General features: G+C 41.7%; 1 protein-coding gene and 1 pseudogene across 3 annotated transcripts in view; one reads left to right on the top strand and one right to left on the bottom strand.

Annotated features, from left to right (window-relative positions):
- Positions 1 to 19,924, top strand: part of LOC125938196 (alpha/beta hydrolase domain-containing protein 17B-like) — a 48,950-nt pseudogene extending 29,026 nt beyond the window's left edge.
- The window catches only part of LOC125938459 (patr class I histocompatibility antigen, A-2 alpha chain-like), a 31,041-nt gene continuing 26,582 nt past the window's right edge, over positions 16,191 to 20,649 (bottom strand). For all 3 annotated transcript variants that reach the window (XM_049653638.1, XM_049653639.1, XM_049653640.1), the window contains 3 exons: positions 19,030 to 19,077; positions 18,829 to 18,867; positions 16,191 to 18,085 (listed from right to left, as the gene is read on the bottom strand). The gene's annotated coding sequence lies outside the window, so the exon portion shown is untranslated. The remainder of the gene's footprint in view (positions 18,086 to 18,828; positions 18,868 to 19,029; positions 19,078 to 20,649) is intronic.

Genomic DNA, 20,649 nt, shown 5'->3' with positions numbered 1-20,649 from the left:
AGGGCACCTGTTGGGATGAGCACTAGGTGTTGTACAGAAACCAATCTGACAATAAATTTCATATTAAAAAAAATTTTTTTAAAGAGTCTCTTCTGGTTAGAGGAAGCATCATTTAAATTTTTTTAAATTTATTTTTGAGAGAGAGAGAGACAGAGCATGAGCAGGTGAGGGGCAGAGAGAGACAGAAACATAGAATCTGACGAAGGTTCCAGGCTCTGAGCTGTCAGCATGGAGCCCGATGCAGAGCTTGAACTTGTGAACCGTGAGATCATGACCTGAGGTGAAGTCGGCTGCCCAACTGACTGAGCCGCCCAGGCGCCCCAGGAAGCAGTATTTTAGAATCACCACTTACTGTGGGGGTTAGTCTATCAGGGTCTCACTCCTGTTGGGCACCAGGCTTTCACGTCTTTCTCTGCTCAGCACCTCAAAGCAGCCAAAAGCTCGGATGGATTTCTTGCTTATCTCCTCAGTCTTGGCTGATGTCCTCAGAACAAAAGTGAATCTGGAGCTCTGGGCTCCCTGACCTCACCTCTCCAGGCTCCAGTCCTCTCCTAGATGTTGGCTGGGCCTCTTCACTGTGTCTACATGTTGAAAATTTTAATAAGATAAACTATGTTTCATCAGGCTTTCTCAGTTGTTCTCAGTGGGATCATGAGTTCCTAAATTACCTCCCTAACCAGTAGTCAGAAGACAAACTACTCTCTAGGCTGAATGTCAGAGTACAGTGTTGAAAGCTAATCCAGATGGGGCAACATCAGAGTGGGCACCAGCTCACAAGGTCAGGGTAAGGATCACAGGTCTAAGAGGGGAACGCTGGGGACAGAGGGGGAGGACAAAGAGTCTCCCATATATACTTGGTCCCATATTCAATTATGAGGCCCAAAGGGACCTTCTGTTCCTCTGCGGTCACTGACTTTCCCTTCTTCTCTCTCACTGGCCCTTTCTCTGACCTTACTCAAACCTCAGGATCTTTCATTAAAAAGGACATGAATGGAATTGGGATCATTCTAGGCAAGCTACCCACAGAAAATATGTCTGAAATCTCACATAGCCCAGTTATCTGTCGGGACAAGAGGTGGATGCAGGGGTCAGTCCTGTCCCCACCCTCCCTTGAGTGAGGCCAACAGAGGACTCTTTCCTTCCCCAATGGGTGACCATGGAGGTGGTGGGTTCCCCCCAGAATCTTAGGGCAGTAGCAGCTCATTTGTGACCTCCAAGTGGAGTTGTGAGCCCACACACGAGTCAAGTAGCACCTCAGGATCTTTGGAAAAGATCTTTCCATTATCTTTCCTCCATCGTCCTTGGCCTCAGTAGCCAACCTGCCTGCCATCATCCATACTGTTAGTCCTCCTTCAGAGAGATGAAATCCTCACCATTCTAAGGGACTAAAAGTGTCCCCTGGAGAAGCTCCCATTGGAGTCACCAACATCTATAAGACTGAGACCAGGGACCAAGAATCAGTGACAAACCAGATTGAATATGACACCTGAAGCAAAATGCTACACACATTTCCCAGGCTGGGAGGGGGAAGGGTGGTCAGTGCATTCCCGGGACACAACATGGTGAAAACCCTTTGGTCTAAAGTTGGGAAAGCCCAGCTTGTCCTTACAAGAATCTCGACATCACTCACAAGCCTTGCTGGACAGTCCAAACTCTGCTGGCACCGCTAACACTACAGAAGTATTTCTGTATCCTTATCCTTCTGATCTCAATAGTTAGGTCTCCTGTCCTCCAGCCACGTTGCCCACAGCTCATGCTGTGGTGAGCACAGTGGCCTGTCCAAGTGCTGGAACTGTTTGTGGTCCATGAAGGCAGTGGCAGGAAGCCAGGCTTGCTTATGCCAGGTGGACAGACATGGTGTGGAAATACACCAGGCAGTGAGTGCCAGGGGTGGAAACAGTTACCTTGGGGTCCAACAGGGAGTGGGCTGTGAACCCACCCTCCCCCCTTCTGGCTCTGCTGCTCCCTGGGCTCTCTTCTGCACCCCACCTTTGTCCAGAGAGGCATCCCTGGGGGCCTGTTATTGCTTTGTGCAGCTGGGACAGATGAGAGGGACAGAAAGACAGAGAGGCCAGGAGAGGGACAGGGTGGACAGAAGGGACCAGAGTTAGGGAGACGGCCTGGGTTTCAGTCAGGGTCAGGGATCCCCAAATGAGTAGAAGGATGGTTAGGAACTGCTTGCACCAGCTTCTCCAGACATCTCAATATCTGTGGAGAACTAACTCTGAAATTCCCACCCACTTCTATAAACACAAACCTCCACTAACTTTGATGGGCTTTTCCAGAATCCTAAGATCTAATCCCAACAAAAGTGCATATGAGTCATGAGAACAATCAGAAGAAACTGAAGGAGGTGGGGTGGGGGGTGGAAAGTAAAAGCCTGGAAAAAGTCCTAGGGAGAGGGCAACGCTGAGGGCAGGGTTCTGCTTCACATCTGCCTCCTTAAACTGGAGATGCTCAAATGCAAACAAGGCTCTGTAAGTGTCTTCCCTGAGGCTTCTCTTTACCCATGGAACAGTCATTGGCCCATTCTACCTTGGACACTTGATCCTGGGACACTCTAGGTGAACCATCAAGGTCATCCGGCTGCTCCAGCCCCAGGCAATCCTTCTTGCTCTCCCTACTTCATAGAGTGAACGCTTCTCCAAGGAAAGGCAATTTATTTTTGTTGATGGACAAGGCAAGTAGGGAAGAAAGAGAGCTAGGGGACGAGGACAGAAAGGATAGAAAGGTGTAGGGAAGAGGAGATGTCCAGGGCTTTGGGAGGAAGTAGAGATGGGCAATTCTCTTTGCCCAAGCACCCACTCGGATAGCCTTCCTTTGCTCCTCCTTCCTCGTTATCAGTTTCTCCAGACTCCATGCTCACCAGCCCATAGTGAGCTTAATCAGTAAAATGACTCCAGATTTACCATAATCAGTAAATGGGCTCCAGAGTGGAGCAGAAGGAGGGTTTGGAACCTCATGGTCTGGCCTCTGAATGCCTTGGACTTGGGGCCAAATACAAGGTCCCTACCCACTGGTGTGGATAATATAAATGTAGATTATTAACTAACCTGACTGGCTTCTCTACAACCTCAAAACCAAGGGGAAACTAGACATAATTCTGTGTCATCTGTGCTTTGCTAAAGCAATCATAAATACCTGACACAGGTGTGTAAATACTAAGGGTAATTCCCAGAATGATTTGTAGTCCCCACCATTTGGATCTCTGCTAAGTTGGGCTTCCCTACCGAGCCATTATGCTCAATGTGCACTGAAGATTTTGAGATCCAAACCTAGACATGTTCAGGCTTTCATTATTTTATTTTCAGCAACAGGGTAGGATGTATCCCATTAGTCCAGACATGCTTTTTTTTTTTTTTAAGTCTGTTGGATGATAATAAGATTACCTGTCCCCTTTTCCTTTTCTTCCTTTCCCAGAATCTCTCTGCATGAATCCCCCAACCCCCAAACCTGATTCAATGGATAGTACAGAGTCAGGAGCAGAGCCCTGAGGCCAGATTGCCTGGGTTCTAATTCAGGCTCCACCATTTACTTTTTGTGTGGCCTTAGATAAGTGAATTAAACTCTCTGTACCTGTGTGCTCATCTTGAAAACTGGAAAAGACACCAGTCATTTATTAAAAGGGTGAAATGTCTTAACATGTGCAAAGCACTATATAATTGTTAGATAGTATTATTTTGGCTGTTGTTTTATTATTACCATCTTAAGCCTTTTTCTGAGGCCTGCCTCTTCCCCCAGGCTTTTTCAGTGAAGGAAATTCACCATGGGAACTGACACTATCTGGTGCATTTAGACAGTGTGTAACTCTACATATTGCAGCATCCTTAATCATTTCCATCAGCTCTTTATCACTACCCTGGGCCATGATAGTTCACCTTGACTTTCCTTAACCTGAAGCAAAAGAACTCTCTCTCTCTGCAATATAGTGCATGACAAAGTAAGGCATAGTCTTTACTCCCTTCTTTTTTTTTTTTTTTTTAATATTTTTACTCCCTTCTTTAGTTAGAATCTTCAGTCTGTGGTTTGCCTGTAAGTTCCAGTCTAGTGACTGACCTTAAGAGCAAATCTATAAGCAGTACATGACCTTGTGAAATGATCCAGTGACATTCTTTTATTTCCACATTGAGCATATAGACTCGGTGTCCTTTGAGTCAAAAAAAATTTCCCCAAAATTAAAAGCCACTATGCACCAACCATAATGTTCTAAATGAGAAAATCTGTCAATGTCAACTGTTGACAAAGATGTGAAACAGCTGAGCACTGCTGTTGAAAAGAATAAATAGGTTCAACCAATTTGAAAATTGGCTTGTCCTTATCTTCCAAAGATAAAGATTCACCTTCCCTATACTTGTGGTTCCACTTTTAGGTATATAACAACAACAACGACAACAACAACAACAACAAAATATGTGAAACATTGATTTATTCAAAGCAGTTTTGGTTGTGATAGTCAAAAGATGGAAACAATCCCAAAATTTACTAGCAGTACAGTGGATAAACTGACTCATGTTCACATAATAGGATGCTACACAAGTAACAAAAATGGACAAAATACAGCTACCCACAATTACACAGATGAATCTCACAAATAATATTGTCATGCACACAACACACAATGTATGATTCCATCTATATAAAGTTTTAAACAGAAAAAAGTAATCTGTTGCTAAAATTCAGATTAATGGTTATTTGGGGGCAGGAAGAAGAGCTCAGTGATTGAGGGGTGTGTGAGAAGGCTTTCTGTGGTGCTGGTCATGTTCTCTTTCTTGACCTATGTGTTGTAAAAGAGGTGTGTTAATTTTGTGAAAATTAAGCTGTTACTGATGATCCGTGTGTTTTACACTTGAATTAGTAAAATATAAATGAATCTTTTATCACTTTTGGCACAAACTCCTTTTTCTTCTTTTGTTTTGTTTTATATATTTTTTCTTTTTTGTTTTTGTTTACAAACTCACTTTAATAAATAAATAGGAAATTCAAGACATTATCCTTTTTTTTTTTTTTTCCCCTTTGGTCAGAAATTTATTTCAGTGGACCCAAATTAATGATGGAGAAGCATCATCTTTCCAACAGGATTCCAATTAACAAATTCAGAATGAATGAGAGAAAAATCATCCTTTTATAGCCCCTAATGAAGTAATGAGTATAGGTAAAGATCATCAGTGGATATTTGACTATTAGTTGAAAGAGTGATTAGGGGACTTTATAGTGGTTGGATATAAGGTGGTCACCACCTGAACCCACTAACCAATGTTAATGTCTCTACATGTGAAACCAGATGGATGTGATGGGTATACACAGTGCCACCCATGAAGGGATTTTTGTAATTTATTGAAATTTTAAGGGACATAAATTTGTGTTTACTATTTCTTTTATCCCCACATTTGCTAAACACAAATCAATGAAACAACTTACTTAGAGCTTAGGGAGTAATTAAATTTTTATTATTTTCTCACACACTGAACAATTATTTCCTTTTGATACCTTATGTATGCTGATTAGTCTATGTCATCTTGACTAGGCTATAGCACCCAGTTTTTTAATAACATTAATCTAAGTGGTAATGTGAAGACATTTTGTACATGTTAGGATTGGGTTTGCACATATGGTTAACATCTGAAATCATTTGACTTTAAGTAAATTGAGGTTACCCTTGATAATGTGAGTGGGCCTATTCTACTCAGTTGAAGGCCCTAAGAGCAAAAACTGAAGTTTCCAGAGAAGAAGAAATTCTGCCTCAGGACTACCACACCAGCTCCTGTCTGAATTTCCATTCTGATAACATATACAGGGTTCGTGCTTGCCACTCTCTACAATTGTATAAGCTAATTCCTTAATATTTATTAAGGCCTGAAATGATTATGGGGTTTCTGGAATTGGTTCTTCAATCTGATCAGATTTAAAGGCACTAATGACTTTATTTTAAGTAGTAAAAAGGGCACTTGACAATCCATGGCAATAGAGATACTCAGAATGTCACAACTGGATACTCTAATCAAATACTTATAAAAGGCAAAGTACGTAGGTGACCATGTATTTGATATATTAGAACAGTTTCATCAAACTAACAAACATAATAAGATTGACTGCTGCTAATTGTGTTAGACAAATTAAGGGAAGGAAAGGATGGGCTCAGGGATTCAACTTCCCAGCTCAAGGGCCACGTAAATTGCCTGAAAATTTCTGTCTGCTCTGAAACAAAAATTCATCTTCTGTTGCCAGAGCTTAACTTTCCAAACACCAAACCTGCAGTCTCATCTCGCAAGTGGATAAATTACAAATTGAATTCCCAACCTGATATTATGTCTGCTGTTAAAGTGAGGGCATTTATTGGAAAGGAGTGGGATCCTGAAAATTGGAATAGGAACATATGGGCAGATCCTGATAACTAAAGACATTGAACTCCCAAATTCTGCACAGTCTTCTTTAACAGTAGAATCAGTCCTTTGACCCCCATCTGAGGAAGTTAACCCTGCTTTGCCTGTGGACACTGTAATGGCCTCCCCTGAGGTAGTCACCTTGTAAGACACTGCTGATTCCCATCTCAGGACTGATTCCCACCCCTCCCTCATTTGCTTATAGACCTATAACTACACTCTAGTCCCAGCAGGCCCTGAAAAGTAAGATTGATAATGTAAACCATTAGGAGTGTGCTTCACCCCAAAAGCACTGCATGATTTTTCTAATTTATACAGACAGAAATTCAGGCAACATGTGGGGCGCCTGGGTGGCTCAGTCAGTCGGTTGAGTATCTGAATTCAGCTCAGGTCATGATCTCATGACCTGTGAGTTCAAGCCCCATGACCAGCTCTGTGCTAACAGCTCAGAGCCTGAAGCCTGCTTCAGATTCTGTGTCTCTCTCTCCGCTTCTCTCTCTCTCTCTCTAAAATAAATAAACCTTTAAAAATTTAAAAAAGAAAGAAAGAAAGAAGAAAGAAATCCAGGCAATATGTGTGGGAATGAACATTAGGGGTCTGGAGTTATGGTAGAAGAAATGTAAAGTTGGGTGAGTCTATATTTATTGACATGAGCCCACTAGAAGAGATTCTGGACTCAATATTGTAGCTTAAGGAGATAGACAGGGTTCTATCTAACAGGTTGTATTTTGGTTGACTGAAACATGGACCAAAATGTGGCCTACATTAAAGAAATTTGAAATGCCAGAATTGCCTTCATATAATGTAGAGGAAGATACCCAAAGGCTTAGGGAAATTAGAATGTTAGAATAGATTTGTCTTATAATACATGCTTATTCATGTTAAGAGGGTCCAGAGGACACATCTTTCACCATGAATGTGAGAAATCAATTTGTGAGGGGAACCCCAGCTTCCTTGAAGAACTCTGTGATCACTCTTCTCTGTAGCTCAGGAATTACCATGAGAAGTACTACCCTGAACTGTGACTCTTTTTTTTTTAATGTTTATTTATTTTTCAGAAAAAGAGACAAAGACAGAACTCAAGTGGAGGAAGAGCAGAGAGAGAGAGAGACCCAGAATCTGAAGCAGGCTCCAGGCTCCGAGCTGTCAGCACAGAGCCCAATGTAGGGCTTGAACTCACAAACCTCAAGATCATGACCTGAGCCAAAGTCAGATGCTTAACCAACTGAGCCACCCAGGGGCCCCTGAACTGGGACTCCTAAAGGCAATGTAGATCATTGTAACCTGGGGTGGCAGGGTCCAAGAGGAGGCACTTAATCACCAAATGCAGGGTTGCCATAATGGACAGCATACTTAAAGCATTAATCACAATAGTCTGACTGGCACTGGCTAGTTGACCATGGATGATGTCCCTAAAATTTAAACAAATGGGCAATCTACTCAATCCTTATTTGATCTGTATAAGCAGAAGTGCTCTAGATCTAGTGAGCAGAGTTCTAAATGGAATCACCCAAACAGCCTCCTCAGTCAATTCCCAGACTTGAGCCAGTTTATAGACCCAAGATCCTATGAACAAAATGGGGACTGGATCCACTTTATGAATGACGCTGGTATATTGCAAAAAAATTATACTGTTAATCTTTGTCCCAGCTTTCCCTAAAGGAACCTATGGCATATTACTAGGGTGCCTATGCAGTGGGGAAAAGGAAATAATCAGATATTTGAAGGAAGACTAGACACTGGCTCTGAGCTGATACTGATTCCAGGAGACCCAAAACTGCACTGTGGGCTACCAGTCACAGTCTGGAGGTTAGGTGTTGAATGAAGTTTTAGCTCAGGTCAATCTCACAGCAGGCCTTGCGAGTCTTGAACTTAGTCACTTCCTCCAACTCCGAAATACATAATCTGAATAGACCTACTCAGCAAGTGGAAGAACCCTCACATTGGTTCCTTGACCTGTGGAGTGGGGGATATTGTGGTAGGAAAGGCTAAGTGGAAGCCACTAGAAAGGCCTTTACCTAGGAAAAGAGTTAACCAAAAGCAATAGTGCATTCCTGGAGGGAATAAAGAGATTAGTGTCACCATCAAAGACATAAGGATGCAGAGGTAGTGTTTCTCACAACAGCCCCTTTCAACTTGCCTATTTGGTATATGCAAAAAACAGATAAGTCTTGATGAACGGCAGTGGAGTATCATAAGTTTAATCAGGAGGGTGACCCCAATGAGGTGCTGTGCCAGATGTGGTTTCCTTGAGAAAATTAACATATTTCCTGTTACCTGGAGTGCAGCTATCAATCTGGCAAAAGCTTTTTTCTTCCATACTTGTTGATAAAGAATACAAGAAGCAGTTTGATTTCAACTAGCAAGACCAGCAATATACCTGCTCTGTCATACTTCAGGGGTATATTAAATCTCCAGCCTTATGTCATAATTTAGTTTGCAGAAATCTTGATCACTTTTCCCTATGACAAGACATTCAATGGTACATTGCATTCATGACATTTTGCTTATTGGATCTAATGATCAAGAAGTAGCAACTGTTACAGACTTGTTGGTAGGACATTTGTGTGTTAGAGGGTGGGAAATAAATCTGATAAGTTCAGGAGCCTTCCACCTAAATGAAATTTGTAGTGGGTCCAGTGTTCTGGGGCATGTTAACATATAAAAATAAGTAATTATATCTGACCCCTCCTACAGCCACAAAAGAGGCATAATGCCTAGTTGTCCACTTTGGATTTGGGGGTCAGCATATTCTTCACTTATGTGTGGTACTCTAGCTCATTTACTGAGTGATCTGAAAAACCGTTAGTTTTGAGCAGGGCCAAGAACAAGAGAACTACAGGTACAGGCTGGTTACAAGCTGCTTTGCCACTTGGACTATATGATCTTGCAGGTCCACGCATGCTTGAATTGTGACAGATATAACTACTCTTTGGAGCCTTTGGCAGAGACCCCTATGTGTGAATCACAGTGTGCACACAGGATTTAGGGGCAAAGTTCTGCCATCAATTGAGAATAACTTGTCCCCCATCTGAATTGCCCATCATGAACTGGGTTTGTACAACTCACCAAACCATAAAGTTGGTTGTATATAGCAGCACTCCATCACCAAATATAATGGTATTGGGTTCAACCAGGCTCTGAAGACATGTGTAAATTATGTGAGGAAATGGATCAAATGTTCACTGCCCCAATTCCTTCTACATTTTTACCTAATCTCTCCCAGCCTGGATTTATGAATTCCCTGCACATGGTTGCCTAAGGAAGAGAAAAGTCAGGCTTGGTTTATAGATAGCTCTGCATAGTACACAGGCACTACAAAAGTGAATAGCAGCATGAAAGCCCCCTTCAAGGTCATCTCCTGAGGACAGTTGTGAGGGAAAATCTTCCCAGTAATGCAGCTGGTTGTACATTTTGTTTGGAAGGAGAGATTACCAGAGGTATGATTGTATACCAATTCACAGGCTATGGCCAGTGCTTTGACTGGATGGACTGGATGGATGGACTTGAAAGGAACATGACTGAAAGGAACATGACTGAAAAGTTGGTGGCAAGAAGAACTGGGGAATAGGTGTGTGGACAGAATTCTCTGGGGACAAAAATGTAAAGATATTTATGTCCCATGCAAATGCCCATCAAAAGGTGACCTCAGAAAGGGATGATTTTAACAAAGTGGATAAGATGACTCATCCTATGGAAACCTGTCAGCCTCTTTGCTTAATGGGCTCATGAACAAAGTGGCCATGATGACAGGGGTGGAGATTATACATAGGCTCAGCAACATAGATTTCTCCCCACTAATCTCAACCTAGCTACAGCCACTGATGAGTTCCCAATTTGCCAACAGCAGAGACCACCATTGAGTCCTTGATATGACAATATTCTCTGGGGTAATCATCCAGATACCTGTGGCACGTTAATTACATTGGACTTGCTTCCATTATGGAACATGCAATGTTTTGCTCTAACTAGAATAGACATTTTCTCTGGATATGTACTTGCCTTTGCCAATGATTCTGCCAAACAACATCTATGGACTACGGAATGCAATACCTACTATTATGGTATTCCACACAGCATTGCTCCTGATCAAGCAACTCATTTCCAGCAAATAAAGTATGGCAAGGTGTTCATGGGCATTCAATTCATTGGTTTTACCATGTTCTTCATTATTCTGAAGGAGCTGGCTTGATAGAATGGAGAATGACCTTTTGAAGACTCAAAGTGCCATCTAGGTGCCAATCCCTTGCAGATTTGGGGCAATGTTTTCCAGGGGGCTCTAAACAGAGTCCAATATATGCTGCCATTTCTCTCATAGCCAGGATTTACAGGTTCAGAAATCAAGGATGTGGAAATGGAAGTGACACCACTCACTATTTAGGGATCCACTAGCAACATTTTTGCTCCCTATCCACATGACCTTATGTTATGTGGCTTAGAGGTATCAGTTCCAAAGAAAGGAATGCTTTCACTAGAAGACACAGCAATGATTCCATTGAAATGGAATTTAAGACTACCACCCACCCACTTTGGCTCATCATGCCTCTAAACACTCAAAGACAGTAATTTTTGTACTGAATGGAGTGATTGATCATGATTATCAAGGGCAATTTAGCTGCTACTACACAGTGATGCTAAGAAAGAGTATGTCTAAAATAGAGAAGATAACTTAGGGCATCACTTAGTACTATCATGACCTCTAATTAAAGTCAATGGAAAACTATTCAGGCAGGACTATTAATGACCCAGACCTTTCAGGGATAAAGATTTGGGAGATACATCTATATCTATATCATCTATATCTATATCTATATCATCTATATCTATGTTTATCAATATCTATATATAAAATATATAATATAAATATATTTCTATAAGATAAATATATATACTATTCAGTTTTTCTTTTTTTAATATGAAATTTATTGTCAAATTGGTTTCCATACAACACCCAGTGCTCATCCCAAAAGGTGCCCTTCTCAATGCCCATCACCCACTTTCCCCTCCCTCCCATCCCCCATCAACCCTCAATTTATTCTCAGTTTTTAAGAGTCTCTTGTGGTTTGCTTCCTTCCCTTTCTAACTTTTTTTTTCCTTCCCCTCCCCCATGGTCTTCTGTTAAGTTTCTCAGGATCCACATAAGAGTGAAAACATATGTTATCTGTCTTTCTCTGTATGACTTATTTCACTCAGCATAATACTCTCCAGTTCCATCCACATTGCTACAAAAGGCCATATTTCATTCTTTCTCATTGCCAAGTAGTATTCCATTGTGTGTATATAAACCACAATTTCTTTATCCATTGATCAGTTGATGGATATTTAGGCTCTTTCCATAATTTGGCTATTGTTGAAAGTGCTGCTATAAACATTGGGGTACAAGTGCCCCTTATGCATCAGCACTCCTGTATCCCTTGGGTAAATTCCTAGCAGTGCTATTGCTGGGTCATAGGGTAGATCTATTTTTAATTTTTTGAGGAACCTCCACACTGTTTTCCAGAGTGGCTGCACGAGTTTGCGTTCCCACCAACAGTACAAGAGGGTTCCCGTTTCTCCACATCCTCTCCAGCATCTATAGTCTCCTGATTTGTTCATTTTAGCCACTCTGACTGCCATGAGGTGATATCTCAGTATGGTTTTGATTTGTATTTCCCTGATACTATTCAGTTTTTCGAGGTAACTTGACTGATACATTGATATTTCTGGTATTCAGGTTCATCTACATATCAAGCTCTGAATTATTATATTGTAATACAAAGGGAAGAATCTTGCTCAGGACATCAGTAAGATTGTAGACTAGGCCCTATTCCTCCACAAAAATGTTTGAAACAATAAGTAGAGACTGACAAAAATAACTATATAGGAATTCTGGAAATTGCTCAAAGAGGTATAGCCACCAAGCAAACATCCAGTCAAGAAAAGTAACATTCAAAATGGTAGGAAATGTGACATTTTACTCATCTTTGTCCGACTCCCACTCCAGGATGGCATGGGGCATTTGGGACAAAGAGCTTAATTCCCACTTTCTTTCTGCAGGCTGGAAGGAACAAAGTAGAACCTACTTTCAACATTCTAACCTCTTGGCTACCCAGGGAAGGGATTGTTCTTTGTCTCATCTGACTCAGAACTCACATAGGAAAACCTAGTATAATATAGATCTCATGCTGGGAACATCTGCAGAAGGTAATGATAAGTGCTAAAACCTGTGAAAGCTATAAGTGAAATGCAGACCCATGGATGCCTGGGACAAGAGATTATAGGCAGAGGAATACAATAGAACATCAGTGGCTCAGGTTTCTTTCTTTTTTTTTTTTAATCAGGTTTATTTTAACAAATCAAAGCACACCTAGTTAAAGGTCCAAAAACTCCCCACTGCAAGCAAGGAAGAACACTACAGAGAACTAACCTGGAGGAAAAAGCAGCCAAAACACAAGAGCACCCAGCATACACCAGAAACACTTCCTGAAGCACCAGCCCCTAGACAGTGTAATACCCCTTCTTAATATAGCATTACTCTCAGGAGCAGGAAACATAACAAGCTTTCATAACACACAAAAGACAGAAACCTATACAAAATGATGAGATGGAGGAATTGTCCCCAAAAGAAACATCAAAAAGAAATCACAACTATGGATTTACTCAAAACAGATACAAGCAATATATCTGAACAAGAATTTAGAACAACAATCATAAGAATACTAGCTGGGCTTGAAAGAAGCATAGAAGGCACCAGAGAAGCCCTTGCTGCAGAGACAAAAGACCTAACAACTAGCCAAGCCAAAATAAGAAAAAATGCTATAACTGAAATGCAAAACTGACTGTATATAATCACAACAAGGATGGAAGAAACAGAAAATGAATAGGTGACATAGAAGATAAAATTATGGTGGCCCCTGGGTATCTCAGCATCTGACTCTTGATTTTAGCTCAGGTCATGATCTCAGCGTCGTGAGATGGAGTCCCGTGTGGGCCTCTGCACTGGTGCATGCAGCCTGTTTATGATTCTCTCTCTCCCTCTCTCTCTCTCTGCCCCACCCCCACTCATGCTCTCTCTCCCTCTCTTAAAAAAACGGAAAATAATGAAACTGAAAAGAAGAGGGGAAGGAAACTGTTAGATCTCAAATGTATATTTAGGGAACTCACCGACTCCTTAAAGCACAATAATATCGATATCATAGGAGTTCCAGAAGAAAAGTGGGGGGAAAGGACAGAAGGTTTATTTGAACAAATTATAGCTGAGAATTTCCCTAATCTGGGGAATGAAACAGGCATTCAAGGACAAGAGGCACAGAGAACCCCTTCAAAATCAACAAAAACAGGTCAACACCGAGACATATAGAAGTAAAACTTGCACAATACAAAGAAAATGAGAATTCTGAAAGCAGGTAGGGACAAAAGGTCCTTAACCTAAAAGGGTAGACACATAAGGTTAGCAGCAGGCCACTAACTTGGCAGATAGAAGGGAAATGATATATTCAACGTGCCAAATGGGAAAAATATGCAGCCAAGAATACTTTATCCAGCAAGGCTATCATTCAGAATAGAAGGAGAGATAAATAGTTTACAAGACAAGCAAAAATTAAAGGAGTTCATGAACACTAAACCAGCTCTGCAAGAAATATTAAAGAGGACTCTTTGAGAAGAAAAGAGAGACCAAAAGCAACAAAGACTATAAAGGAACAGAGACAATCTACAGGAACAACAACTTTACAGGTAATACAATGGCACCAAATCCATATCTATCACTGATTACTCTGAATGTAACTGGACTAAATGCTCCAATCAAAAGACATAGGATATCAGAATGGATTTTTAAAAAGATCCATCTATATGTTGCCTACATGAGAGTCATTTTAGACCTAAAGATACCTACAGATTGAAAGTGAGGAGATGATGAACCATCTATCATACTAATGGATTCCAAAAGAAAGCCAGAGTAGCCACACTGATATCAGACAAACTAGATTTTAAACCAAAGACTGTAACAAGAGATGAAGAAGGGCATTATATCATAATTAAGGGTCTATCCAACAAGAAGATCTAACAATTTCCAGGTACCTGGGAGGCTCAGTCGGTTGAGTGTCTGACTTCGGCTGAGGTCATGATATCACAGTTCGTGGGTGCAAGCTCCACATCAAGCTCTGTGCTTATAGCCCGGAGCCCAGAGCCTGGAGCCTGCTTCAAATTCTGTGTCTCCCTCTCTCTCTGCCCCTCCCTGCTCACATTCTGTCTGTCTCTCTCTCTCTCTCTCTCGAAAATAAACATTAAAAAAATTTTTTTGAGATCTAACGATTGCAAATATTTATGCCCCTAATGTGAAAACAGCCAAATATATAAATCAATTAATAACAAATTTAAATGTTTATTTTATTTTAAGATAAAGAGAGAGAGAAAGCACAAGCGAGGGGGAAGAAGCAGAGAGAGAGGAGAGAGAGAGAATCCCAAGCAGGCTCCACACCATCAGCATGGAAGCCAATGCAGGGTTTGATCTCACAAACCATGAGATCACAACCTGAGCCGAAATCAAGAGTCAGACACTCAACTGACTGAGCCACCCAGGCACCCTCAATTAATAAAAATCTTAAAGAAGCCCACTAATAGTAATATAATAATAGTAGGGGACTTTCATACCCCACTTGTAGCAATGGACAGATAACCTAAACAGAAGATCAACAAGGAAAAAATGGGTTTATAACAGCACTATCAACAATAGCCAAAGTATGGAAAGAGCCTAAATGTCCATCAGTGGATGAAGGGATAAAGAAGACATGATATATATATATATGTATATATATATATATATATATATACATATATATATATATATATACACACACACACACACACACACACACACACACATATATATATACACACAATGGAGTGGTGTATATATATACAATGGAGTATTACTTGGCAATCAAAAAGAATGAAATATTGCCATTTGCAACTGGGTGGATGGAACTAGAGGGTATTATGCTAAGCAAAATTAGTCAGGGAAAGACAAATATCATATGACTTCACTCATATGAGAATTTTAAAACACAGAATAGATGAACATAAGGGAAGGGAAGCAAAAATAATATAAAAACAAGGAGGGAGACAAAACATAAAAGACTCTTAAATATGGAGAACAAATAGAGGGTTACTGGAGGGATTGTGGGGGGGGGGGCGGCTAAATGGGTAAGGGGCATTAAGGAATATACTCCTGAAAACATTGTTGCACTATATGCTAACTCACTTGCATGTAAATTAAAAAAATAAATTAAAAAAGAAAAGAAACAAAAACACAATGAGATATCATACCTGTCAGAATGGCTCAAATAAAAAAGACAGGAAATAACAAGTGTTGGTGAGGATGTGGGGAAAAAGGAACCCTTGTACACTGTTGGTGGGAATGTAAGCTGGTACAACCATTGTGGAAAAATTAAAAATAGGAATATCATATGATCCAATAATTCCACTACTGGGTATTTACCCGAAAAAGCAAAAATGCTAATTCAAAGGGATACATGCACTCCTATATTTATTGTAGCATTATTTACAATAGCTAAGATATGGAAACAGCCTAAGTGTCCATCAATGGATGAATGAATAAGGAAGATGTGGAGTATATATGCAGTGGAATATTACTTAGCCATAAAAATGTGAAATCTTGCCATTTTGGCAACATGGATGGACTTATGTTAAGTGAAATAAGTCAGGCAGAAAAAGAAAAATACCATATGATTTCACTTACCTGTGAAATCTAAAAAACAGAACAAATGAAAAAACACAAACAAAAGTAGAAACAGACTCATAGAGAACAAATTGATGGTTGTCAGGGGGAGGTAAGTGGGGGAAGGGCAAAATGGGTGAAGGGGAACTGTGAGGTACAGGCTTTTATTTAAGTCACAGGGGTAAAAGCTACAGCATAAAGAATATAGTCAGTGGTATTGTTATAGCATTGTATGATAACAGATGGTAGCTATACATTGTGGTGAGCATAGCATCACGTATAGAGTTGTCAAATCACTATGTTGTACACATGAAACTAATGTTACACTGTGTGTCAACTATACTGCAATTAAAAAAGACCACATTACTGAAAATGGAACCCCATTAACTTCTTAATAATAACTAGTATTTGGGGCGCCTGGGTGGCTCAGTCAGTTAAGCGTCCGACTTTGGCTCAGGTCATGATCTCGCGGTTTGTGAATTTGAGCCCCACGTCGGGCTCTGTGCTGACGACTCAGAGCGTGGAGCCTGCTTCAGATTCTGTATCTCTCCATCCCTCGGCCCCTTCCCTGCTCATGCTCTGTGCCTCTCTGTCTCTCAATAATAAATAAACGTTAAAAAAATGTTTTTAAATAATGGTAATAACTAGTATTTACCTGACCAGGACAAGTGCTAGGATGCAAGTCCATCTAAACTAAAGCTACTTGTAGTCTGTGAGCCAATGCTAGTCTATACCAGTCTACAATGTTTTGTTACTAGCCCACCATGAGAACTGGAGAGTGAGAGTAAACTGGAAAGCTCTACAAAGGTTTCCTTATAAGCAAAATATAAGGATTTATATTATTCCCTTGAGTCTACTAAACAATTTGCTGATCAGCTATTTGTAGACCACATTTGAGTAGAACTATCTTTAAACTAAGAAACTAGATTAAAAAAAAAAAAAGCTTTTTGGAGGTGTTATGTAAAAACTGATAAATGTTAGGGGCACCTGGGTGGCTCAGTTGGTTGAGTGTACCACTTTGGCTCAAGTCATGGTATCATGGCTTATGGGTTTGAGCCCCTCCTCGGGCTCACTGCTGTCAGTGCAGAGCCCACTTCAGATACCTTGTCCCACTTCTATCTCTGCCCCTCCCCCACTTGTGCACGCTCTCTCTCTCTCTCTCTCTTTCAAAAATAAATAAACAACAACAAAAAACTGGATAAATGTTAGGGATCCTTTCCTTAGAAATATATCCAAGTATGAGGAAGTATAAAAAATTAATATAAAATGTCAGTGCACAGACTGGATCTTTAAAATCTAGTAAGAACAAACACAGGGAAAAGACATTTTGAGTAGTCACTTCACCGGCCTACAATACCACTCCACTTATTTGTAAGTATAAACTGGTGTAGACAAGAGCTGGATCCTATAACAGACTATCAGGTTGTCATTCCCACCAAAACCACCTCCATGACCACCACCAAAGTTTCCAGAACCACTTCAATCTCCTTGCTGGATGAAGCACCAGCCATCTCTTGCTTAGATAGAGCTTTCCTTACTTCACAGTTGTGACCATTCGCAGTATGGTGTTGTAGACAATCTTGTCTACTGAGTCATGGTCATCAAACGTTACAAAAGCAAAGTCTCTCTTTTTGCCACGGCCTCGGTCAGTCATGATTTCAATCACTTCAATTTTCCCATACTGTTCAAAATAATCTCTTACATGACGTCCTTCAGTATCTTCTTTAATGCCACTGACAAAAATCTTTTTCACAGTTAAGTGAGCACCAGGTCTTTGAGAATCTTCTCTGGAGACAGCCCTCTTTGGTTCTACAACTCTTACATCCAACTTGTGTGGTCTTGCATTCATGGCTGCATCCACCTTCTCCACAGTGACATATGTGACAAACCCAAAGCCTCAGGAGCTCTTGGTGTTTGGATCTCTCATAACCACACAGTCTATAAGTGTTCCCCATTGCTCAAAATAAGAGCAGGAATGGGCACAATCCTTTAAGGAAACAAAGAAAAAAAAATCAAAAATCCAAAGATGGGGGCTGAGGGCCTAACCCAAGCCTGACCTTAGGCTGACGTGGCCACATAAATATCTCTGTCCTGGACACAGTACAGGCCTGGGTGATGTCCCAGTCCTTGTCATCACAGATCCTGGTGGGACAAAGTTCCACTGAAGAGACAAGGACAAAGGAGCAGAGAAAATGACTCTGCTTAGGAGTGACCATGTCAAAGCCCAAAATGCACTGAGCACCAACTGGTCACAGTCCCATCCATGCTGGTGCCTCACAACCTCTCCTGTAACCACATGCAACAGACGAAGCACAGCAAACATGTATATTCTGGAAGGTTTTCAGTGCTTCCATTTATTTCTGTTCTCAAATTTAAGGAATCATCTCTTTTAAATAACCCATCAAGCAACCCTCCATGATAAGAATGTGGAAAAAAAAATAAATTTATATTCAGATTCCTATTTTCAATATAAAAAATGTTGCAACTCAGTGCAATGTGAAGTTAAGACAGAGATAGAGACATCTAGTCCTGCCTCTGCTAGAACAAGAAAGTAGATTAGAAAGGGGCAAAGGTCAATGTGGGGAGGTGTCGTGGTGGGCAGCGTGTTGGGCCAGTCTCTCCACCTCCTCTCACTATGCTAAGTCACATACTTAGCATACACACTTTGTTGAAAGAAAGTGCAGTCAGAGATTCCTGAAGTCACAATGGGGAGTGGGACTGAGAACTAACCTTGTATTACTTAGTCCCCCACAAGGTGGCTGGCTCACACTGTGAAAGAAAATAATCATGAACAAATTCAAGTCAGTCGCTTTAAGTGTTGACATTATGAGCAGCCCACCATATGCTAAAAATGTCCCACTCAAAGAATCCCCATAACCCAGTCGTGTCCCCTCTGCTCAACCCCACACTTCAGGTCTCTCAGGGCCTTACCTTTAGGAGTTGTGAGAGACACATCAGAGCCCTGGGCACTGTCATCACCTGGGGTAGAACAAACAGGACTTGATCAGAGCCACGGGAGATGAGACTAAAGGAGGAGCTATGGTGGGGGGTGAGCTCCCCATGGGGTCCTGTCTACACTATTCCAGGGTTTCAGGGATCACCCCCTCCATACTTACATGCAGCATGAGAGTAGCTCAGTCCTTTTCCTCCCATGGGAAGAAGACATCATGACAGAATCCAGGGGGAAAGCCATGATGTCCTAAAGGAATCTCCCTAGTCCTGGATCCCAGGAAAGTTTCCAGAACTCTTAACCATACCCAAGGCAGGATCAGAAAACATAAGAAAAGTCCATGTGTGTGGACCAGACCAACTGCACTTCTGGAGTCTGTCCTCAGCAGGGGAATTCCCTTCTGTCCTATGACTGTTGGGAATCAGGTCCCCATCATCAGATTCATTAGGGTGAAAATTTGCCCTTCACATTCACATGTGATTTACTAAAAGTGTGAGTGTTAGCAGTCAGCTCCAGAGTGAGCAAGCACATGCATGTGGATGGTACTTCCTATTAACAAAGCAGGACAATCTGCCACCGGGACTTGAAACCCTTCAGTGGAGTCAAAAAACTCAGATCCTCCCACCTCTTCCCTACCTGGGCTCTTCTTCCTCCAGATCTCAATGCCAGACCACAGCTCCAAGGAGAACCAGACCAGCAATGATGCCCATGATGGGGATGGAGAGCTGAGAAGTGACTTTGGGAAGGGGAAGGAAGGTGAGGGCCCTGACCCCAGGCATCAGCCCCCACCCTGCTGGAGTTCTCCACAAGAGCTCCTGATTCCTCTGAGAAGAGGGTCTATGTCCAGGTCTCCCCCCTTATCCTGTCTCAGCATGAGGGGCTTAGGCAGTTCCACCATGCTGCCTGTGGCACATGTATCTCTGCTCCTCTCCAGAAGGCACCACCATAGCTGCCCCCTTCTGGAAGGTCCCATCCCCCAAAAGTCTGGTGTCCACAAGCGCTGTGTCCGGATGTGGTCCTCCCTGTCATGCTGCCAGGTCAGAGTGATCTCTGCAGGGTAGCCCAAGGCCCAGAACCTCAGGGTCACCTCATGTCAGAGGTGATGTGTGTCTTTGGGGAATCTGAGAAAAAGGCTCAGAAAATTAAAAAAAATTTTGCTTTGGTCATAGGTCACACCAGCAGCATTCATGTGACTATCCTGAGAATGGATGTGGCAACTGAAGTGGGGGAAGGGAGCACAAAACCCAGATGCCAGCCTGGACACAGGGACCTGAGATCATTTCTTATTCCTTGAAAAGTTCTAGGATGAAGACAAGACAGGACAGATGAGGAGGCTACAGCTCTCTGAGGGAAGAAAGGGATTTCTGGTTCTGATCTGGGTGGAAGCAGAGTGACTCAGAAAAGTTCAAACACATAGTACGTGGGGAAGAGAACAAGGCCTGAGAGAGAAAGTCCCCCACAATTCTTAAAGCTGCTAACAGAGAATCAGAGGGTATTGCTAGTTGGTTATTGCAGGGATGGATGGTTTCTTCCTCCATCCCTGGGGGACTGGATCCCTTCATTGTTTCTGAGAGAAGAGCTGGACCTCTAGGCTAGTTAGT

The sequence above is a fragment of the Panthera uncia genome (genome assembly GCF_023721935.1).
Source record: "Panthera uncia isolate 11264 chromosome B2 unlocalized genomic scaffold, Puncia_PCG_1.0 HiC_scaffold_24, whole genome shotgun sequence".
Lineage (NCBI taxonomy): Eukaryota > Metazoa > Chordata > Mammalia > Carnivora > Felidae > Panthera > Panthera uncia.
This window is presented reverse-complemented; position numbering and strand designations above follow the sequence as displayed.